The sequence below is a fragment of the Etheostoma spectabile genome, unplaced genomic scaffold (genome assembly GCF_008692095.1).
Source record: "Etheostoma spectabile isolate EspeVRDwgs_2016 unplaced genomic scaffold, UIUC_Espe_1.0 scaffold00000379, whole genome shotgun sequence".
NCBI lineage: Eukaryota > Metazoa > Chordata > Actinopteri > Perciformes > Percidae > Etheostoma > Etheostoma spectabile.
The window spans coordinates 1-25,547 of record NW_022602599.1 but is presented as its reverse complement, the minus strand read 5'-3'; the positions used below and the strand labels follow the sequence as shown (position 1 = coordinate 25,547).

Sequence of the window (25,547 nt, the reverse complement as noted above, 5' to 3'; positions counted from 1 at the left end):
CCAAAGAACAATATTAACTATGCAAATTATATACAATATACCTAAGTAAATCAATAAATAGCTGTTGAAAAACAATCTCCATTGAGGAGATGATTCAAGCATCTTGAAAATTCTTCTTTAATCAAGTTCTCTTACATTTACAAAGAAATGAAATGGCTACTGTTTCACAGTACGGGGGAAAGGTCTGAAATTAACACTCGCCAAATGCGGGAATAGGCTGACACACAAATGCATAAACACTGGCACACACACCAGACACTACTTTCTATTTACCTTCTGATTTGCTCAGTAGCCGAGTTGTAAGGTGGTTGTCTTTCTAAGGCTGACTTCAAATTGCCGCTAGCGTTTGTTGGTATATTTAGTCAACTGAAAAAAAAAAACATAACTGTTGTATTTGTGGGTGCAAAACAGCTTTGGACGTATTATATATGTTGATACTAAGGCTGGGCAATATATCGATATCACGATATGAGACTGGATATGGTCTTAGTTTTTGGATATATCATAATATCGTAATATGATAATATGATAAGTGTTGTCTTTAACGGCTACATTACAGTAAATTAATGTACTTTTCTGAACCTACCAGACTGTTCTAGCTGTTCTATTATTTACCTTTACCCACTAAGCGATTAAATTATTTCTGGAGAATATTTATTAAAAATGTCATTGTGTAAATAACATTTTGTTAAAGCACCAATAGCCAACCACACATTATCGTCACAATATTGACACTGAGGTATTTGGTATTTGATTTTCTCCATATGGCTCAGTCCTAGTTGATATCATCCCCTTTCTTTCTTTTTTATAAAACTAAAATGAAATCAATTTTTTAAACTATAAACTAGTGAAGAAGAATGTGTAGAAGAGTTCCCACCTGGAGCAGGTTGGTCTTTCATGATGAGGGTCTGCTCCCTGATGACAGCCTCATTGTCCCGCAGACAACCAGAGATGTTGGGGATATAATGATCCACGATGTTGGTGTATCGAACACACAGGTCACACATGATCACAACCACATTGTTGCGCACGGCAACCTCTGTCCCAACCTCAAGTTCTCTGGCAAACACCGGCAGGTACTTTTGGACGAGATCCTCATGCTGCAGACACAGTTTACCTAAACCAGACGCCAACGGAGAGGAAATGTTAAGAGAGGATTGCTTAGAGGTTACTGTCCAAGTTAGGTGTCATCTTGGACGATGTCACCCACCCACTCCATGACGTATGAGTCAAGCACAGGAATCAATGGGCCTTGGACCTATTTCACTACTGTCAGCAGCTAAAAGCCCATAATTTATCATTTCTGTGCAATAATCATTCAATGTCAAATACTGTTGTTTACTTGTACTATATATATATATATAAAGATTAAGTTGCGTTTCTGCTTTCTCCCACGGTTTCTCCTGCCAAAATACCCCGGATATGGCCGCTGCCATCTTGCACATTTGAAACCCATACATCCGCCGGACATAATTGCAAGTCAATCACAGACGTTTCACCCTTTTTTTGTAGCTTCAAATTCATTAATGAAAACCAAATTTTAAAGAACAATTCACACTTGAACAAACATCAGCTTAATTAGAACTACCCATTTTTTGGAAAAATGTATTTGACATTTACTTTGATTCTTTAGTTTGGCCCATTTCCCATCCTCTAACAAGGAGGGGGTGGGGTCTATGACCTGTACTGCAGCCAGCCAACAGAGGGTGATTGAAATGTTTTGGCTTCACTTTTGGGGAGCGGTTAGACGGTCCATCTTTATATACAGTCTATGCTTTTAACATATAACTTGTTTTTTTTAAACTGGATTTCCTGTATCATATTTCATTGTCCTCCCACTACCTCAAAAAACACGTCCCCACCAACATATCCCTTGGTGTTTAAACGCAGGGCAGTTTTTAGTCTGAATCCTGGCTTAATATAACTCAACCTGGGCCATATCAAGACTTTTAAAGGACTTGCAAACACCTGACAAGATTTTACCACAATTGCCTGTAATAGAAGTACACCTGGTAACAACCCGACTCTCAGCAATTCTCATTCTTCTAACCTCCAAACCAGGATAACACTATTGCAGATTCTGTAAATTTAAAAAGCACAGTATCTGTTAGATGTCCATCCTCCCTACCTGCCAGTTTGTCAGAATGTGTTGTGAGGACAGATTCCACCAGCAGCACCGTCCTCTTGCCAACCTTGGCAGGACAGTGAAGTGACGCCACACCCAGAGTGTGGAGGTCTTTTACCTAGAAGAGAGAGCATATTCAGTTAGATGACAAGCACAGCTATCCCGCACCTGAGATGGTGCAGCACCCTGAAACAAATAAAAGAGTGATGTGCATATCCACACTCATTTGCAAAGAACTTTTTTTCTTATTGTCAGCCCTCCGTCGAGATCATAGACTGTAAAAATAATGGCCGTACTGTAGCATCAGTGACGTCACCCTTTGGTTTGTGGACCGCCTTTTAATTCAACTTTATTTAGAGTATTAAATCACAACAATAAGTATCTCTAGACATTTTATAGATACTTACATCTATAATTTACAAAGAACCAACTATTCCAGTAATTTAGCTGTACAAAATATTGTCCGAAGCTTCTGGGTCGTGACCATAATGTCAATTTCGGCAACAAAAAGCTGATGCCTGGTTGCCAAGCAGATAACCAATTTAAAAACTTACCGTTGAGCCTTGTGGTAATCCACAAGGTTCTGTTTGACTAGCTGGGCTCCGGCTAACAAATCCACAAGGAAGCTACGTGAAACTAAATAAGCGTACTCTCAAAAGTCTAGCTCAGAAACCCAATAGCTTTCACAGCTGTCAAATTTAAATAAAATTGAATTTTTAAGTGTATCAAATTAAATATAGTTACCTTTGTCTAGTTTAGTTTGTCTAGTTTCTAGTGAGATATTAAAATCATTTCAACCTAGGAAGGAACATTCAAACGTAATTCTTTCAGTTTGGACAGCTCTTAGGTGTACTGGATTGATAAAATGAAAAATGAGAAGAGACTTCTTTGTGTGCTCTCACAGTCGTTTGTTTGCTTTCTTTCAGTTCAGTTTTAAGATGGATTGGCTATTGGCTACCGTGGTGACAGTGTGGTACACGTTGCAAAAACGAAAGGCGATGGGCCTTTAAAGCTGACTGTGAACCTGCATGGGAAAGATCTTACCATCAGCTCCTCATTCTGAGCCCAAGTTCTGGGCTCCGTTTTCACTCAGGATGATGCCAGCTAAATAGGCCTCGCAGACCGACACCAGCTCACCACAGTGGTGGTTCAGGAAAGCCTGAAGAAAACAGAATAAATCACATATAACATGTCAGAAACTACAAGAAGGAATTGGTGTATATTTTATTATATTTGGTTAAATCATGATGGAGGACAGCCACTGCTGGACATCATATGAGAAAATATGAATATTGGCTGATGAGTTGTGCCTGCTCCAAGCAGGAATTACACAAGTTTATATTCTGCAGAAAATCTAAAACTTTACAAGTATAAAGCAACGTTAAGTTAAAGTTGAAACTCTACACCGCGTCATTATTTAAAACACATCATCATCATCATCAATATCAAATTGACACTGGTCAAGCCCCAGAACATAAATACTTAAAGTGGACATATCTACATTGTTATAATGTCAGATTTTCATGTTAAATGTGGCCAAAACTTAACTTAAAATAATAAAAGGTGAACGTATTTTAGACAAATCCCAGTGAGCTAAAACGTTTGGATTTCCTACTGTTCTGAACACTCAGGTTTCAACAGTTTTTTCTACTCACGACTGTGTTACGCAACACTTAGTCAAACTTCTGCAATTGGTCATTGGCTCAAGGCAGGCAGGACTTTTTGTTTTTTGTTTTAGATAATTTGGTGTTAACATTGTTGCATGTAGCTGCATACTAACGGAAGTAATATATGTCGCCTTAGCTGCCAATGTTGTTAAATTCTTCCCAATTCCACATCACATTTTTATTCTGAAACATTTTGGTTCTATAGTATTTGGTTTAAAAGCCTTTATTGGTGATTTTTTAGATACAAATTTCTGCTTTATACTCCTTTGCAGTGGCTTCAGCTGCTACTAGTGAAACAAAACTGGAGCAGTGCAGAGATTCGGAGATTCAAGGAAACACGCGGGCCAATCAGAGCAGACTGGGCTTTCTCAGGAGGGGTTATTAAAGAATCAGGGTCATACAGAACGTCTCATACAGAGGGTGAATACCGGTGTAGCAGCCACGGGCAGTATGAGTAACAAAGTGTTTTTTGAAGATTAATGCATGTAAACATGTTCTAGTAGAATCATAAAATACAAGTATGAATAGTTCCAAAGCTGCCACAATTTTCATTTATTTCTTTTTATGTAAGGCCCAAACTTTAACAGAACTTTTTCCAAACTATGGTCTTTGGTTTACATTTTGCATCTAACATTTTCAATTATGAAACGATGCACAACAAAAGCTTGATTGCAGTGCTCCGTTATTGTATAGCAGCAGTTTTAAAGTGAAAAGATCACCAACCTGAGTCTCTTTGATGTTTTCACTGCGGCCATATTGATAAAGAGTCACTAGAGCAGCACAGATCACCTCCAGAGACAAAGTAAAAGTCTTCAACCAAGACATCAGATCATCTAGAGAGACAGACACTTGTTCATATACAGAAGACCGTAAATTGTGTCAGAAAATGCTTATGTTAAAAAAATCTTTGTGATCCCAGCTTAGCTGCTATATTAACTGGCATGTATAAAACTAAGTGAACTTCTTTCAACATTATACTCTGTACACTAGACTTTGTCGCTAGATTTAGCAACTTTTTAGCAACTTTTCAAACCCAGCAGCAGGCCCAGGAGCAGCAGGCCCAGGAGCAGCAGGCCCAGGAGCAGCAGGCCCAGGAGCAGCAGGCCCAGGAGCAGCAGGCCCAGGAGCAGCAGGCCCAGGAGCAGCAGGCCCAGGAGCAGCAGGCCCAGGAGCAGCAGGCCCAGGAGCAGCAGGCCCAGGAGCAGCAGGCCCAGGAGCAGCAGGCGGCTACCACCAGGCCCAGGATCAACCGTCTACCACCAGGCCCAGGAGCAAACAGTTACCACCAGGCCCAGGATCAACCGTCTACCACCTGGCCCAGGAGCGGCCGTCTACCACCAGGCCCAGGAGCGGCCGTCTACCACCAGGCCCAGGAGCGGCCGTCTACCACCAGGCCCAGGAGCGGCCAGCTAACACCAGGCCCAGGAGCGGCCAGCTAACACCAGGAACTGGATCAGCCATCCACCACCAGGCCCAGGAGCCGCCATCCACCACCAGGCACAGGAGCAGCCATCCACCACCAGGCCCAGGAGCAGCCATCCACCACCAGGCCCAGGAGCAGCCATCTACCACCAGGCCCAGGATCAGCCATCTACCACCAGGCCCAGGATCAGCCATCTACCACCAGGCCCAGGAGCAGCCATCTACCACCAGGCCCAGGAGCAGCCATCTACCACCAGGCCCAGGAGCAGCCATCCACCACCAGGCCAAGGAGCAGCCATCCACCACTAGGCCCAGAGCAGCGTATCTCCACCAGACTCCATCCGAACAAGTTTAAAAAACAGGTGGGCTAACAAGTCTAAAAAATGCCTCCAAAAAAAGAGGCTAAACAGGAAGATGAATATGTGACAATTGACCGTGTAAATGAACTGCTGCAGCAACAAAAAGCAATGTTTACCGCACTGCTGGAACAACAACACAGCAACTTCAAAGGCTTTGTCAAGCTAATAATGGACTCCACCAACACTAGACTGGATTCAATAACCAAGGAACTACAAGAAATAAAAACCAGCCTGCAGTACACACAAAAAGAAGTGGATGACATTCAAACTGAGACAGCAAATCTGAAGGAACGCAGCACCTCGATGCAAACAGATATTTTTAAAGTCTGTGACAGCTTGCTGGCTGTCACGGACAAAATGGAGTATCTGGAAAGCCAATCCAGACGAAATAACCTGGTATTTGACGGGATACAGGAGTCACAGGGAGAAACCTGGTCAGAGACGGAGGAGAAGGTAAAACAAGTTGTGAAGGAAAAATTACAGCTGCAAAGCGAGGTGGAGGTGGAGAGGGCCCACCGCACAGGAAAACCCGGAGGAGACCGACCTAGGCCAATTGTGGTAAAATTCCTAAGGCACAAGGACAGAACGGAAATACTACAGAAAACCAGAAATCTGAAAGGTTCCAGAATATACATTAACGAAGACTTCACGGAGGCAATCAGAAGTAAAGGAAAGAACTCATGCCGGATTTAAGAGCGGCGAGAGAAAGGGGGACATTGCCTATTTACGACAGGATAAATTGATCATTCATCCCCGGTCCAGCACACCAAAACAACCAAGGCCAGCTAACGTTAATACATAAACAGGTAGGCCTATGAAATTTTGAAACTTTTATCTCACTATGTCACTAAATAAAATACACACACATACTGGAGATAGTCACTCATTACAAAGTCTGGTTGAATATGAGCACCTGGAACTGAACACCTTCCAGTACACCGAACATCACTCACAGGATATGGAAAATGACATTGATCCTGAGAACAATTTCTTTGCTAACATAAACAATAACTGCAACTATTACACTGATGAACAATTTAATAGGTCAATCAAGACCGGACAGCAATTATCCATTATCCACTTTAACAGCAGAAGTCTGTATGCCAACTTTCACAGTATCAAACACTATCTAAAGCAATTGAAACAGCACTTTAACATAATTGCAATAACAGAAACTTGGATAAACAGTGAAAAAGAATCAGATTTGGAATTGAAGGATATGAAATGTTTTCTATTAACAGAGTAAACAAGAGTGGGGGTGGTGTGATACTGTATGTGGATAGGGATTTAAATTACAAGGGGGTGGAAAAAATGTCAATGGCGGTGAATAATTTATTGGAATGTGTCACAATAGAAATAAGTATGGAAAAGAAGAAAAACATCATTGTAAGTTGCATATACAGGTCACCAGGTTCGAATATTGACACTTTTAAGGACTGGATGGAAGAGACATTTACAAAAACTAGTCAAAAAGTTATGTTCATCTGTGGGGACTTCAATATTGACTTGTTAAATCCAAATAACCATAAAATGACAGAGGAATTTATCAACACTGTGTTTAGTCTAGGCCTCAATCCCAAAATTACCAGACCCAGCCGAATTACTTCTCACTGTGCAACACTAATAGACAATATATTTACAAACAGCATACATAACAATACAGTGAGTGGATTACTAATAAACGATATCAGTGACCACCTACCAATATTTACAGTTTATGACAGCAACTACACCAGGACCAGGAAGGACAACCCTATTTACACAATGACCAGACACAGAAACCAAGAAAACATCAAGACATTTAAAGAGGACTTAATGAAGCAAGACTGGGGTAAAGTGTACGTAGATAATGTGAATGAAGCTTATGATTCATTCTTGGCTCTTGTAACATCACTTTATGAAAAAAACTGTCCTCTAGTAAAGAAAAAGGTAAAACAGAAATCTGAAGATAAACCGTGGCTAACTAACGGAATATTAAATGCATGTAAAAAGAAAAATGTATTATATAGAGAGTTTTTAAAGAAGAGGACAAAAGATGCAGAAAATAAATACAAGGTATACAAAAACAAACTGACCAGAATCATGAGAAGCAATAAAAAGAAATATTATGGTAAATTACTAGAGGACAACAAAAGTAATATAAGAAACACCTGGAAGGTACTGAATGAAATTATCAAGAATAATAAAGGCACAAAAGTAGACACTAACTATTTCCTGACAAAAAACAATATAGAGGTTAAGGATATGAACTTAGCTTCAAATGAATTTAATGATTATTTTGTTGGAGTAGGTCCAGGTTTAGCTGAAGAGTTTGCAAAGACTGACAATATGAATGATGTGTTAAGCAAGAATGTAAAAATGAATGAATCTGTGTTTATTAAGGGAACTGATGAAAAAGAAATTATTGAGATCGTTAACAAATTTAAGAGTAAAAAGTCCACCGACTGGAATGGTATTGACATGTTCATGGTCAAAAGTATTATTGGCTGTGTTGCCAAACCTCTAACGCATGTATGTAATCAATCTCTAAAAACTGGAGTCTTTCCAGATAAAATGAAAATGGCAAAGGTGATACCAATATACAAGGCTGGTGAAAAACATACACTATCAAACTATAGACCTGTTTCACTGCTCTCCCAATTCTCAAAAATATTAGAAAAAATATTTTCTACAAGGATTGATAGCTTCATTACTAAACATAATATTCTTTGTGATCAGCAATATGGTTTCAGGGCTAATAGGACAACTTCACACGCAATTATACAGTTTGTAGAAGAAATATCAACAGCAATAGAACAAAACAAATATGCAGTGGGGATATTCTTGGATCTTAAGAAGGCATTTGATACAGTAGACCACAATTTACTGATCATGAAATTACGCAAATATGGAATTAGGGGGACTGCACTTTCATGGTTAATAGCTACTTACAGAACAGAACACAATATGTTGAATTGCAAAACCATAAATCAAAGATAAAGAAAATCACCTGTGGGGTCCCCCAGGGGTCAGTGTTGGGGCCATTGTTGTTTAACTTGTATATAAATAATATATGGGAGGTGTCAAAACACTGACAACCATTTTATTTGCTGATGATACTAATTTAATCTGTTCTGGGGAAAATTTGGAACAACTCTTGGATTCAGCAGAAAATGAATTAAAAAAGATGAAGAGCTGGTTTTATGCTAATAAACTAACATTAAACTTAAGTAAAACTAAATTTATAATTTTTGGTAATCGTAACACAACCTTACACAAAAAACTTATGATAAATGATATTGAAATTGAAAGAGTAAAAGAACTTAAATTTCTGGGCGTCATAATCGACGAAAAATTATGTTGGAAGCCACATATACGCTATATTAATGGTAAAATATCTAAATCAATTGCTATACTGTATAAAACCAATTATTTATTAAACCAGCGCTCATTATATATGCTGTATTGTTCCTTCATACTTCCATACATTACTTATTGTTTGGAGATATGGGGAAACACTTACAAAACCAACACTGAACCTATATTCATTCTTCAAAAGAGAGCCTTAAGAATTGTAAATAAAACCACTTATAGAGCACCAACTAATCCACTGTTTATTAAATTAAAAGCACTAAAATTCAGAGATATTGTTGACTTTAAAACTGCACAAATTATGTACAAAATAAATAATCATCAGCTGTCAAACAGTGTCCAAGGGTTGTTCCAAATAAGAGAGAGCAAACATCATTTAAGAGGAATATATGTATATAAAACAAAACCTATAAGAACTAATGCTAAATATCACTGCATCTCAACTAAAGGAGTTACTTTATGGAACAGCTGCAGTGAAGAGATGAAATCATCTATAACAATGAGTAATTTCAAGAGATTATTTAAAATGAATATATTAAAGGGATACGAAAAGGACTTGAAGTGATGGTATTGTAGTAGACTGTATGGTTTCTTGGCATTTATATGCTGGTATGTCTATATATTAATATATTTAATATATATAATAAAAAAGAGGGTTTATAAGTGTTTGTGTATGTATGCATCTGTGTCTAGGATGTGTAAATAATAATGTGTAAATAACTGAAGAATAAGATTTACTAAAGGATAAAAGTAGAGAAAGGGGGTCGGACCTGATAAGTTGTTTATCAACTTCTTCCTACTCCTTTTGAACATGGAAAAAATTTTGTTGCGTTTGAATGACTTTCAATATTGCAAGACTGTGCTAAAAAGTACATGACCTTATTTTACCTTAATTATGTCATTTTAATTATATATGTATGCAGGAATGCATGTATATAAATCTTTTATTTTAATGTTGTTGTTTTTTTATGTTCAAATAAACTATTAAACTAAACTAAACCCCCAAAGCGACTTTTTTTTCACAAAAGTGACAAATCTGGTGACTTTCTGTAGAAAAGATGGCAGTGTTGTCCTGCGAGCAGCCCCTCCCCTCTCTGCTCTCTCCTCCTGTGCAGCGGCACTGCGCAGGCAGGTAGAAGGTGAGGGGGGACAGGTGCGGTGTAGCTACGAGACAGTAAAACCTACTAAATGTAATGTAAAGTCAACTAAATGTAAAGATAGGTTTTTCATGGGAGTGACAGTGTGTTTGACCCATTCATCCACTGTGATCTCCTGCACAAGGCTCTTTACATTACTAATACCCCTTTCACCCCCAGGCCTCAACCAGGATTGAACCAGGGAAGACTGCGTGTTTGAATGGGTTACCCCTCGTTGATTTACTCAGCTTATACCACTTTCCCACCAACGGCTCAACCAGGATATAACCCAGGTTGAGAACTCAGCTTCACAACCCAGGTTGTGAGATGGGTTGAATCAGGGTTGATTTTAATGTGAATTGAGCATGACGTGGGTCACTACCAGGAGGAGCATGACGAATTATGTGATTGGTTGGAAATGACCAGGAAGTGGGGGCAGTCGTCACCAGTCGCCGCACACTTTGAATAAACAACATAAATTTTGTCTCACTGCGCTTTACTGGGTTTTCACCATAGACTGTATGAACTAGGATTTTCACAGGCAGCTTCAACAACAGCAGAGCGAAGCGGTTCAGTTCATTTCTGAATAGCAAAGCTGTGACTACAATGTGAGGGACTGGCTCAGATGTGCTTGAAACTTTCATGGCAATAAAAACTTTGAATTTGAGAGATTGTGACAATTCCAGACTCATCCTGTAAATTTTCCCATCATCCCACACTTGATTTACTTACTAACTATTCTGCTCTTGGTATCTTTGTTCAAATGTTTGGCGATGTCTCCCATCAAACACAGGATATGACAGCAGGTTGTCACATTTACATCCTTTGAACTAAGAGCAAACGAAAATGATTAAAAATCATCTAGGTAACGCTGAATTCATATCTGAAGATAAAACATGACCTCAATGTAAATGTCAATATGTATTGTGTGTCCCTCTCACCTGACCATGCTGTCCCAGGCATCCAGGATCTTCCCATAGGGCAGTCTGGGGGACGAAGCAACAACCTTGGAGAGCAGCAACCAGGCCCCGGCGGCGTGATCGGCGTCAGTGTGTGAGATCAGGTTAGTGATGAAAGTCTGTGTGAACTTGTTCTCTTTGGACCAGACGGTGAAGGCCCTGCTGAAATACCGGCTGCAGACCAAGGACAAAAAAACAATAGTAGCAAGTAGCAACAGCAGTGGGGGTGTGATCGTTTCCCCAGCAATGACACGATTTGAAGGTCAGTAAAGAAGTGAGGAATGATTGAAATGACTGCTAAACGTTTTGTGCTAATATTCAGTTTTCATTGTGGTTTGACTAGTTTGAGCAATATAAACGATATGCAATATAAACTATACAAAATTGGCCTACGATAGCATCAACATGCATTACTTGGCAGCTGTGTGTGTGTGTGTGTGTGTACACAAGTGTGCTGAAATGTGCTAGGCTGCAGGTAAGAAACTTTGTTTGAAATATGTTTTTACGGTATTAAAGTACCTGTGCATCTTTGAAAGTGTAGTGCCTTTTAGAATGGTTTACACTAAAGGAAAGAAACCCAATACTTTAAGCTTTTTCTTTGTTAAAGTCTCTGCAACTAGTGTACTTGAATTTTAGTTATCTGCAACATTATGTAATAGGTTTATCAGAATACTGTAAATGTTCTCAAAACTACGTTTCTTTCTCTTTAAAAAATAATAATACATTTAGCAGTTTGGCTTTCCTTAGGGTTTATGTAACCTGGTCTGAAATGGGTCGTGACATATATTGTTATCGCAAGAGGCTGCAATATATATTGCAATATGGATTTTAAGGCCATATCACCCATCCCTATTTCAATCTAAATACAAAAATCAAAGTATTAGTATTTCACATTTCTGCTTTTTTCTTCTGCATGACCTGTTCTTATTTTGTATATAACACAAATGAATGAATGACTGTAGTTTTCCCAACCTGAGGTTCTGGCAGTCATGACAGAGCAGGGCTAGCAGGTCCCAGGTCAGCCTCTGACTGGCATCCAGGTGGCGACTGGCAGAGTACGGTTTGACCTGGCTTAGCAGAACTTGGTCCAGAGCCTCCAGGGCCTTGTCCTGCACAGAGTTTTCAGAGTCTACCACAGCTGGCACCACGCCCTGAAGCCATGCCTTCTGCACCACACTGCACTCTGGTTTAGCCTGGTGGTCAGAGAAAACAACACATTTTCTTTTTTTTAAATGTGTATTGGAAATTCTGTAAGACGTTTTCTTCTCTTGTTACTAGATTGTTGGGAAAAGTAATCAGTGTGCAAAATGTTGTGTCTCAGAGCTGCTGGTTGAGACTTACAGTCAGCAGCTCTCCTATACACTGCAGGGCCTTCTTCTTCACAGAAACAGCTGGGTCTCTGCACCGCTCTGACAGTATAGCCAGGTTCTCCCAGCTCATGGGGATTACGTTGTGTTTCAGGAGACCCACAAGGGCCTGTGGAGGGACGGCAGAGCACAGAGGTTAAAGATCATCTAGGCATCTCTTTGTATACTGCACAGAAAGCTAGGGTGAAACTCATATACTGCTGACATAAGTATCAGTTACTGTACTTATCATTATTCGGATTTGAAACATGAAGTCGTCTGGTAAAACTCAGTTTCCAATACCTGCAATGCTGATTTTCTCACGTTAGTCTTCAAATCTTTTACACGCTTCAGGAGAAGAGCCAGGTTCTCTTTTGCTGCATCAAAAATATATAATAACACACCTCTTGTCAGACTTTGAGTGTATAAATACCTACACAAGCTTATTAAACAATTCCTGCCCATGTATTTACGAAATGCCATCCAATACTCAACGCATTTAATTAACAATCATTTGAATGGTGGCTGAGGTCGGTTTGTCTCACCGTCACAGTCGGAGACGTCAGTGGTGCTCATCTCCACAGTCCTGAACGGCAGAGTGCTGTAGGTTTTCTGACTGTTCTGGGAACCTCCTGAAACATACAGTCATATCTATAAAACACCTTTCAAACAACATGCACAAGACTGAACCAGCCCAGGGTATCAAACGGTTACAAACATTTATAAAGGCACTTAAATGGGGGCCTGCCTGTGGGTAAAGACCCAGGAGCCGATGATTCACAGCAGAATTCTTTTAAGAGTTTTGCAACTGAAGTGACCAAAGCAAGGTATTGTTTATCTGGGTATCTTATTCCCTCCCCAGTTAAAAGACCTAGTTAACGTTAATTTGGATCCAGTATTTAATAAAATCTCTTGTGATGTTAATAGATGGCTGATTCTCAATCCCACTTTAAGGGTACTAGTATTGCGATTTTTTTAGGGACACCTGGCCCTACTCGCTAAACATGCCAGAGAGCGTACTGTACTGTCAAACTGTAAACTCTGTGATAAAGAAACAAGAGTGTACCTTCTGTAATTTCACCTTCCAGTACTGTCTGGGTTCCAGCTAAACAGAGAAAGTAAACAAGTACTTTAGTGGAAATGTGTCCACAAAAACAGTTTAAGATGCAAACACAGCAGCTCTAAAATATGCAAACTTCCATTACATTCTCTAATAATTCAAAGAGTTATGTATTTTCAAACGTCAGCTTTACAAAGTGGTCTACTGGTTTCAGATGCAAAATTAGCCCAAATTCATCACATCAACACTAGCTTTACAGAAAAACGTCTATTTTCCAATACAGATGTTTGTACAATTCCATTGTGTGCATTTTCTCACTAGCAGAGAAGAGGTTGTGGACAGCCCGCGTGACGTTGAAAGAAGGCAGCTCCAGACACTGGGCCAGGCAGGCGAGGGCGGGCCTTGAACAGTGGGCGAGTCGTCCATCCGCCGAGCAAACAGCAGGCTCTGGATCAAGAACTTGTGTGGCAGGAAGCAGGTGAGCTCTGGGTCCAGACACTCTTCCGGCCTCCTCTCTGGCTGCTCCAGCAAAACCATCACCACATCCACGGAAAACAGCCGGCACACCATCTACATAAGGCAGCAAAACAGACTGTACACACATACACCAGATACCACTGACAGGATGTAATGACCCCTGACTGAAATGTAGACCTGGGTGCCACCTTTCTTTTTCCCCGCAGTGGCCTCCTGTTTTAATATGTATTTTTCTTGTGGTTTTTTGGCTTACTTATTCAGTAGGCCTATTAGATTGTTGTTTAAAGCATGATCTAGTCAAAGGAGTTTCAGACCTCTACTCTTTATGTGGTTATGGTCCATGTGTGGGGATTGTGATTGCTTGGATGTGTTATAACTGCCCCCTCTATTCAGCTTTGGCTTCTACAGGATTACCTGTGACATCAAACTGTAGCCATAACCCCTCGTTAGCTGGAGAGCATCTGGACAGGATGCACAAATCCACAGTCCCTACAATACTGTTCTGACCAACATCAGAAACAACTATTAAGTAGCTAGCCGCCTATATCTGAATGTCTGTTCCTATGATGTGATAAATTACAAACAAGGTGAAGTTGACATACAGTATATCCAATACTTATAATGTAGAAAGTAAGGGAACTCTCCAGGTTTTTGTTTTATGTTAAAGGCAACGGTCTGGTCATTACCGGACAACAAAACCCAGACAAACTGTGCAAATTAGACAAACTGGGCTCATGTACATCTATAATATTGAAACCAAAAATATTGTGCGCCCTTGGCGGTGCTTTTTGATATTGATATATATATATACGTTGAGATATATTTGTGCAGTGTATCTTAAAACAGTTGGGTTTAAAATCAGTGTTGTATATCATTGTCATGTTTGCATTATAGATTAAGGAAGAGGTCCTAATCAACTAGAGCATGTACAAAAACCTGCGGTAACCATATATAAGGGTGTGAAGTGTGAACCATGACAAAAATAGAAAATACAGACTACATCAACATGTAGCGGTGACAATGGGACTAGTTACCTTTGAGTGTCTGGAGTAGTTAAACAGCCACTTGATGAAGCAGGCATAGTCTGTACTTGCCATCTGAGACGTCAGCATACCCACAGCCTGGGCTCCATGGCTTCGAAACTCACTCTTCTCCACCATCTAAACATCCACAGCAGAAACACTATAAGCTATACGGATGCATCAGCATAGTGGAAAACAGGAAACCATCTGTACTGTCATGTACGAATTATTGGCACCCCTGGAACTTTTCAAGAAAATGCACCATTTCTTCCAGAAAAGTGTTGTAATGACAAATGTTTTGGTACACACATGTTACCTTTAAGTGCATTGGAACAGCACAAAAAAGCAGAAAAAGGGCAAATTTGACATCATTTGACACAAAACTCATAAAATGGACTGGACAAAATCATTGGCACCCTATTAAAACTGTGGGTAAATAATTTCATTTCAAGCACGTGATGTTCATTTAAACTCACCTGTGGCAAGTAACAGGTGCTGGAAATATTGAAATCAAAACTGAAGCCAATTAGAGTGTATAAAAGTTGGCTCAACCTTTGTGTTGTGTGCCTGTGTGTGCCACACCAAGCATGGAGAAGAGAAAGAAGAGCCAAGAATTGTCGACAAATATCAACAATCTCAAGGTTACAAGTCAATCTCCAGAGAACTTAAAGTTCCTTTGTCCACTGTGCGCAATATAATCAAGACGTTTACAACGCATGGAACTGTGACAAATCTCCCTGGACGAGGACAGAAGAGAAAAATTGATGAAAGAATGCAACGCAGGATAGTTTGAATGGTGGATAAACAACTTCAGTCAACTTCCACGCAAATTCAGGCTGTCCTGCAGACTCAGGGTGCATCAGTGTCAGCTCGAACCATACATCATCATCTGAATGAGAAGAAGCGCTATAGTAGGAGACCGAGGAGAACCCCACTTCTGACACAGAGGCATAAAAAAGCCAGACTGCAGTTTGCAAAAATACCTGAGTAAGCCTCAATCCTTCTGGGAGAACGTTTTGTGGACAGATGAGACTAAGGTAGAGCTTTTTGGCAAAGCAGGACATTCTACTGGTTAAAGAAAACAGGAAGAAAAGAAAAAGAAAAAGAGGCCTACAAAGAAAAGAACACAGTACCTACAGTCAAACATGGTGGAGGTTCAAGGATGTTTTGGGTTGTTTTGCGGCTTCTGGCACTGGGTGCATTGACTGTGTGCAAGGAATCACAAAATCTGGAGATTATCAAAAGATTTTGGCCCATAATGCAGGGCCTAGTGTCAGAAAGCTGGGTCTGCGTTAGAGGTCATGGGTGTTTCAGCAGGACAATGACCCAAAACATACCTCAAAAAGCACCCAAAAATGGTTGGAGACAAAGCGCTGGAGAATTCTGAAGTGGCCATCATTAGTCCGGATCTAAATCCCATAGAACATCTATGGAGAGATCTCAGAATTGCTGTTGCGAGAAGGCACCCTTCAAATCTGAGAGACCTGGAGCAGTTTTCAGAAGAAGAGTGGTCCAAAACTCCAGTTGAGAGGTGTAGGAAGCTTGTTGATGGTTTAGGAAGAGATTGGTTTCAGTTATTTTCTCCAACGGGTGTGTAACCAAATATTAAGTTGAGGGTGCCAACAATTTTGTCCAACCTAATTTTTGAGTTTTGTGTAAAATGATGTCAATTTGCCTTTTTTCTTCTGCTTTTTTGTGCTGTTCCAATGCACTTATAGGTAATAAACATGTGTATACCAAACATTTGTCATTGCAACACTTTTCTGGAAAGGTTCCAGGGGTGCCAATGATTTCGTCCATGACTGTACATAGCACACATCAAACTGTGACCTGCAAAGACTTCTGTAAATAGCCATGGATGGGACTGCTATCGTAGCTTTAAGAGATAAGCAGTTGACACAGACTCTCGGAACTTTACACAAACAGGAAGTGCATCACTGCTGAGTGTTTGCAGGAGGATTTACCTGGAAGCAGATATGCTGCAGGAGGATATGCAGGAAAGGCAGCGCCAGGTCTTTCAGCTCATCTACAAGATGACTGTAATCACAAACACATATCACGTCCAAAGTCTTATATTGCTTGTAACATTGTCTACAGTTAAATGGCTAGAACATATCCAATACATAACAACATGAATCCTGATGTGAAGGGATCCTTCCATCAGAAATAAAGGAATTATTAGGAGATGGAGTTGCTTAATTAATATTGTAAGCCAGTTCTCATCTAGTGCCACATTGTTTTGCCCTTTTCCTTGAAGTCCTGTGACTTTAGTTGCTACAGGGGGTTGTAACCCCCTTTGTAAATTATAGACTGTGGTTTAGACCTTCTCTATCTGTAAAGTGGCTTGAGATACTGTACCTCGTTATGATTTGATACTATAAAACAATCAAATTCAATTCAATTTTCAACATCTTCACTTGGTTCCAATTTCAGCAACATTGCTATGCACCACATTAAATATTCACAGCTAAGTCTAGTTGATCAAAACAGATGTTCACCAAACAAAATGGATGGCCTGGTCCATTTTGGTGAAAGGATGGCTTGGCTGGGTACGAGGAGGGAGGGCTTCCCCTGTTTGCCTTTATTCATCATCAGGATCACGTAGAGAAGCTGGTAGAAAACCCTTCGCAGAGACTGGACAACAGAAACACCGATTAGAAATACCCCTGTTTTTGGCAGGCATTAACACTAATAATATCTTTCTTCTGAACCTGTCTTATGAGATCCTTTTGAATACTTTTATCAGAGGAAAGCAGCTTGCTAAAGATCTGCATACTTACATACATCATACATCATACTTCAGACTGAGCTTCTGAAGTGAGACATGAGAGGAGAGGTCAGACGTGAGAGGATGGGAAGGATGTTGGATGACACAAAGAGAAAGAAGAAATAATGAATGATTTCTTGTGGAAATTGGGCTTTGCAGCAGTAATACTCATAAGATACAGGACATATAAACAAAATCTTGTTACATCCTAGACCATTTCAAGTGGAGGGGCCAGTCTGGGGCCACATGCGACTTTAGGGCTACCAAATATTAAATAAAAGTGTAACATACTACCAACCCTCCATAGGTTGGGTTCTACAAGACTAACAATACCATTAATAATATATTCATTCAATGTTGACCGACATTTTATTCATCACTGCACATGAATAATACTCTTTGGTGATAAAGATGGGGTTAGAAATGTAGTGTATGTATACACATGAAAATATATATATATATATATATCCACAATTAGGAGGCTAAAGAATTGAGGCTTGTATAGCAATGGAGACAACCTTTAAATGCTTATATTTTGCACATTTTCAGGTTCATAATTGTATTTAGAGGTTATATCAGAATATGTTGACATGGTTTATTTTCAAAAAACATCATATTTTGTTGTACTACTGACAGTACCTAGGTAAGGACTACTAGCCAGTCAGGAGCAGAGTATGAGGGCCCTGACAGTACCTAGGTAAGGACTACTAGCCAGTCAGGAGCAGAGTATGAGGGCCCTGACAGTACCTAGGTAAGGACTACTAGCCAGTCAGGAGCAGAGTATGAGGGCCCTGACAGTACCTAGGTAAGGACTACTAGCCAGTCAGGAGCAGAGTATGAAGCGTGCCATGCTAGCAGGCAGGCGAGCATTATAACCTTTGTCTCTGAAGTAAAGGCTGGACTACAGTAGAGCTGTTTGGATGGTGAGCCCCCTTGGGGGGGGGGGACTTTTGGCTTTATCACTCTGTAAACCTATAACATGCACAAAAAGATATATAACACAATAAAGGAAAGGGAAAAAGCCAAAAGCATAATATGAGCACTTTAAAATTAAAGGAGCAGTTACCCCCTTCCTCCCCTCCTATGTTTACCTGCAGCTCGTCCTCCATGTTGTTCCTTTCTATCAGGATGCGGTTCTTGTCCTGGCTCAGCTCATCCACCTGCGAGCGTAGTTCTATCAGCTCCTGCTGGTAGAGGTGAGCCACGCGGACGGCTCGCCCTGCTTCTGCCGCAGCGCCACCAGCTCCACCTCCAGCACCTTGTTCTGCTGCTCCAGGTGGCGCACTTTATCAATGAACGGCGAAGCGGGTCGTTCAGGCCCTACGCAACGGGACAGACACGTATTAATCATCACCCATCCTCCATAGAGGTGGAATGAGACAGGCAGGAAACCACTGGATTCACTTCACCTTTAACCTTGTGTTGTTTACCCGTCAAATCAACACTTTTGTTGATGCTTTTAATCGTTTTTAAGTTTTTCTTACGTTTTTGTCCCTTTTTTTCCACACTTTTGACGTGTTTTTTCAGTATTTGTCTTTTTTTTTTTATGTTTTCACCTAATACTAACTTATTAACTTTAATTTTACAGTTTTTTTTTGAATTTATGGTCATAAACCTCATTTATAGGAATTTATACCTAATGATTGAGTTAGAAAAGCAGAAAATAAGAATTATTGAGACTAAAATTAAAGGAATGGATGTTGAGGATAATCACAGACTGGATATGTCAACTTTTACTCAATACTATTTCAAAACCACTTCATTGTGTTTTCAAATGCTATAAACTGAATAAAAACACCTCAAATTAATGAAAGTAGAGATTTATACTTGCCAAAGACCGTTGTGGAATCAATCATGTTATTTTGGGGATTAAAAAATAACTGTACAACTAAAGTAAAGAGTTAGTGTTACGTATGTTGAACCGTTAAAAAAAGTGACATTCAAAAAAGTGTTGAAAAAAGGGGCAAAAACGTGATAAAAAGTTTAAAATTGATAAAAAGCATCAACAAATGTGCTGATTTTCAATTTTTTTACAGGAGAACACACAAGGGTTAAACTGGCACACAGAGAACAAAACCTCTTCTCAACACATTTTCTGCAATCCAAAATGCAAAATCCAATTTTTTTATGCACTGACCACGGTTTTCTGCATAAGACAAAACAACCTGACAAAAGTCCCATTTTGCCATTTCAAAACGCTGCCATTCAAAATGACACTACATGAGCTGATTGGCCAGTGTACTGTATGTGCCACCTGGCCAAACACCTCAATGGTTAACTGTTACCTCTAAATTAGGAAGAAGCACTATGAAAGAGTTCAAATAATAAATGTTTTAATAGCATGTGTGTGTATCTGCAAATATATCTGTGCATGTGAACAAGCTGAAGAATTTTCTAGAATTGTTTTTACAAACTATTTTAGTATTATAGCAAAGCATACTGAAGATGAGAGTGTGTAGTTGGTGGTGAACTCTGGTAATGTTAATGAAGTGTGTGCTATTTGGTATATTGATTTTAATAATAATATATGTAGTTTGGGTTGCAGTGCTTCATTTTGCAGGATATATGAGGTATTTGCAGTTGTGTGTGTTGTTTTTTGTGAATTATTGAAGTATTTTGATAAAACGAGCCTATGTTTGCAAAATTATGTTTTAGCAATTGGCAAAAAAACCTGCAATATAGTACTAAAACGTGTCTGGAGGATATGATCTTTGAGTGGTAGAAGGGCCAGGCCACCTTTTGCAAGATTTGTAAACAATTGTTGCTTACATCATAGTAAAACAATTACAATGACATTATTTAAGGTTCATAAAAGTCTGAATGAGTTATTTTCATCTAAACTGATTTAGTCCAAGGACACCTGAACGAGTGTGAATTGAATCAGTCAGAATTGTGCACCGGATTATCTGGGAGGAGTGTTATAAAAGTTAATTTTTTTAGGAAATTAGTTTCAGCCCGTCACACATACCTGCAGCTGCTCCTTCTCGTAGTTCTAATAACTTTGAATTCATTGTTGACCACGGAGGTCTGGGTCAAGTCAAGGGAGTCACTGGGTACCGGAGAGTAAGAGTGGAGCGGCCGATCCGTCTGTACAGGCTCAGGGGACCCGCATTTGCGGGAGCCAGCCATGGCCCGGAGCCCCGGGGAGCCCGGTGAGAGGCGCTGCCCATGCGGGAGGAGCCACGGGGAACTTGGGAGAATCCCCGAAAATCTTCCGGTAGGACGACGAGGTGTAACGGTCTCCGTGACTCATCTTTGCTGAAGTCAGAATAAACTAAGGAGCTTAAAGAGCTTTGCAGGAGTTTATAGACTGACGGCTGCAGGTGGAGCGAACCATGCGGAACGTTACGCACGACGGTACACGACTGTGTCACATTGTGCAGTTGAGAAAATGTTGAATGGTATGGTAATCAAAGTGATGAAAGCAACACTCAAGTAGGCCAAAATATTTGTACACCCATGCAGGCCTAGTTATTTGTGTTAAAGATGCCATACATTCCTAGAGATCATATGCGTGCGTAAAGCGATGGAACCGTCCAACGAGGACATCCCCACTAAACATGGAACTCCCAATTAGTACTGCACTGTGATGCTGTGAGTCTGTTAGACATGGAGACATGATCATAATATGTCTTTGTTGCTTTAGTTGATTGTTTGTTGAATAAGACAGCTGAAATGACAATTATGAATGGAAACCTGAGTCAAAATCCCAGACTTTCATATTGCACTTCTGAAAGCAAACAGGCTATAATGGGATATGGACCTGGCTATAACTCTATGGATTTTAAGTAAATGCACAACTATCTGTGTTATACACTAATTTTGGTAGGTGGACATGGAAAGCAGCGTTTTAGAAAAGATGAAAATATATTTGTGCCCACCAGGAATACAGGTTGGAGTGGTTTAGTGATTTGAGTTATTTGTATGGCAGTGGTCTAACCCACGTAAACACCAAGTGAACGACATTTTCACACTAGAAACATGATATAACTGTAAAATCATACTGTTTTAGCTATAAAATGAAGAATCATCATGCATGATATTTCAATACCGCTTCATACGCGCTTCACGATGACGGACATTTACGCAACAATCTATGTCTAAAATAACACCTAATCTAAAATAACACCTTTTGGGAAACCATCCATGATATATAGTGAAATATTAAAGTTGTGGGAAGTTATATGGCTTAAACTGTATGTTACATACTTCCGTCCCCATGCTGTTTCATTCGTCCGTCCAGGAGGGACAGATGAACCATTACGCACGGCCCACCTTTGCTGTAATAACTCCTGAACGGTGTTGTTCAAATCCGAAAATGCAACTGGGTTTGACAGATGACGTGTAGGTTGCTAGTGACAAAATATCAGCTTTCAATGTGATACGACAGCTTTGTAAATTATGTTTAATAAAAGTGTTTCAACGTTTTCTAACATGCAACATGGGAAATTATCCCCAGCCATGGAGCAGGTGAGTATGGAGTAAATGTAAATCATTGGCTACAGTGTTGCATGTAGTCAAAGTCAAGATCATGTTTATTGTTTTACAATCATCTACATAACATTTTATGTCGATGCACTTCTATATATTATATTATTATTATTATTATTATTATTATTTTATTTTTATGTGATAAATGCACATCTTAATAATAGGTTGGCTGAGTGCACATGGTGAGTGGAGTTAGAGAAAATGATGGCCCAACTGATGCATACTTGTGTGTACTGCTCATATTTTTCCTTTCCATATTTGTAAAGTGGTCTTTCTGCCATATTTTAGGAATCATCAGAAATTATACATTAATACTGTATATTCAATCATAAAAAAACTGGTGTCCCATAGCAACATAGAATGAAAGATAGAATGGAATAGAATCAATAACCATAGGGACTAAAAAAAAAAATAAAAATACATGTTGTGTTGTCATGACAACCCACTGAATACTAGACCCAACTTGAGTTCTGACCACATTCACTCAACAGCAGTTTGTATCAGAGACAGTCTGACTTTGACAATCCCGGTGCACATTGCAACGAGAAAAACCACTGGAAAAAACATGGAATTCAACACCAGAGAGAATCACCCAATCATTTCTACCCAGTTACCTTGAAGAACAGGTGGGTCAATGACGGACGCCTACATTTTCTGTCCGATCGTAGTTTCTTGAGCTTAAAAGTTCAAATGTCATAATAATTCACCATGTTTTAGTAAATCAGTCCCCTCCATGAAACCATATGTTAATTTAAAAATAATTTGGAATTACGTATGTTTTATGCTTAAAGCCGAGATCTTCAACAGGGGTCCGGGACCCCTAATTGTATTGACATGATCCAACATATATGATTATAGAAAAAAAACATTGGTCATAAGCACTGGCTTATAGGTAAGTTAGTCACTAATCCACAGATATTAACATTAAACGTGATTTAGAAAATCATGTTTCACACAAATCAACATTCTTATTTTAATAGCTTAGTATTCTATGCAAAATGTATTTATAAGGCTTCAGGCCATTCCACATGTTATTGTAGACCCAGTTTAATATGCAACTTAATTTTACACAATGTAATACATTATTTTGCAATGGGGGTCCCTGCTCTGTCTCACTTTCTTAAGGGGTTCTTGGCTTAACCCTTGTGGTGTCCTCGGGTCAAACTGGCCCGTTTCAATGTTTTATATCAGAAATATGGATTTCTTTCAACCATTGCCCCAAAATAACATGGATATTCCATACGTTGTTCATTAATGATTACTTTCATTGAATTATTTGAGTGTTTGATTTAATCTTATAGCATTTTATATATTTTTAATGTTTTCTAAACAGTATCCGGACTAAACTTTGACATATACCCATCTGTAATCCACTCAACATCCTCTGATCTTAACTATTAGCCAAAATAATTCATAATTTGCTGCCTTTTGAACTAAAACTTAAGTGTAATTTGATATAAATGAGCATTGTTGACTATGAATTCCAAGAATGAGTGTAACATCTATCATTAAACCAGCTCAGGTTTTTAAAAATGCACCAAAACCATGGAAAAAGTGGACAAATAAATCAGAAAAAGTGACAAAAGATGGGAAAGAAAAAAAAAAAAATATTTTCATTTTGAACTGGAAGGACAATTCACAGTTATCGGAAAGACAACACAGGGTTAAAAAACAATGAAGACCCTGGCTTAAAGGTTTAAAATGTCATGTGGTGCGACCGTCCGACCATAACTTTTGGTTTTTAAACATCTTTAAAATTATTCTAAATCTTCTAAATTTATTTTTCTCCCTTTTTGCATATTTTCTAATGTGTTTTGTAATCCCATATGAAATTTCAGATGTGTTGACAGATATTTCCCCATAGCATGCAAACAAATATTGTCCGAACCTGTCCTCTTTTATGAAATATCATGTGGCGCGACCATCAAGAAATTCCTATTTCGGGACTTTTATTTTGAATTCCACTGAGAGACAGGATCTGCATCATTCACCAGTTAGCAGAGAGCACATGGAAGAAGCAAGCAGGTCTGTAACCCTCTCTCCTTTTTTTTAGAAGTAATGTTTGTAAGTGCTGTATGCAGTTTCCATATTTGGATGTCATGCGTATGACCTCAAAAAGAAAAAAAATAAAGTAGTGTTATTTATAATGTATATTTTGGTAATATACTTCAGGTGACCTTATGTGAGAAACTAGCTAGTTTTTGTGCACAGGCTAATGCTAGCCCTAGAAATCTTGACAGAATGTAAAAATATCATGTGGTGCAACATTGTAGATACTTCCATGATTAATATTTTATTTATTTATTTTTATTTTACCTTTATTTAACCAGAAAGAAAACTCATTGAGATAAAAACTCTTTCCAAGAGTGTCCTGGCCAGGATAAGCAGCAGCACAAACAACAAGGTTGCAGACCTAAACAAAAAAACTATATCATGAACGAAAACAAAAACACTTTATGCTGTTATAAATATAAGTAACAAGGTCATAAAAATCTAAATTTCAACAATAGTGAATAACAACAAGGATCGTCAGAATAATCATCATACATCTACAGCCAGATATACAGATATACTGTACAAATTTACATTTTTGTGTTTTTTTCATGATTTTCAAACAATTGATTAATTTTTAAAATATGAAGCATGCCTTATCTATTTATCTAGTTTTATCTAATTCTTTTTAGCATTTTAGGGAGAAGGGCTTAATGAAGTATACTGAGAAAAATACATACAAAATAAGTGACGACATGTCTTTTTACCAACATAACTTTGTTTTTAATATTTAATTTATTTAGTTTTTTACAGATGCCACTGTCAAGCAAAGATAAGTCTGCGCGCCACAGGGAGCGTGTCAATTCACACCCTGCAGCAAGAGCAGCGTACCTTGCCAGGAGAAGAGAAAGGTTTGTTCTCAAATGTGGAAAACATGAATTGATATGAAAACATTAAATTGATTAAATTAAAGTAATACTAGTTATTTTTCTGTAGGTAATACATTTTTGTTTACATTACATTAAAACAAAAGTGGATAGTAGGCCTATGCCATAGATTTATAAATGATACTGTTTGTTTCAGCTATCAGAGAAAAGCAACAGGGAAGAGGCATTATGTTAATCAAGTGAACTGCAAGACAAGAGAGAAAGAAGCAGAGAGAGAAATGGAGGGCTGCAACCAGGGCTTACACGCACAGAAAAATATGGCAAACCCAGTATTAGACCTCACACGCGCCATCTTGGAGGAACACTTCACCAGTTCTCCTTACATAGTTTGTAGTTCCAGAGCCAGCCGAAAACGTAGTTCCAGAGCAAAACGTAATCTTGGACCCAATAGTGAATGATGATTTTAATCCACCAGTGGTGTCCACG

The 25,547-nt window shown here is 39.1% G+C and overlaps 1 pseudogene; it reads right to left on the bottom strand.

Annotated features, from left to right (window-relative positions):
• The window catches only part of LOC116674492 (condensin-2 complex subunit D3-like), a 32,929-nt pseudogene extending 12,109 nt beyond the window's left edge, over positions 1–20,820 (bottom strand).
• Between the last annotated feature and the right edge of the window lie 4,727 nt (positions 20,821–25,547).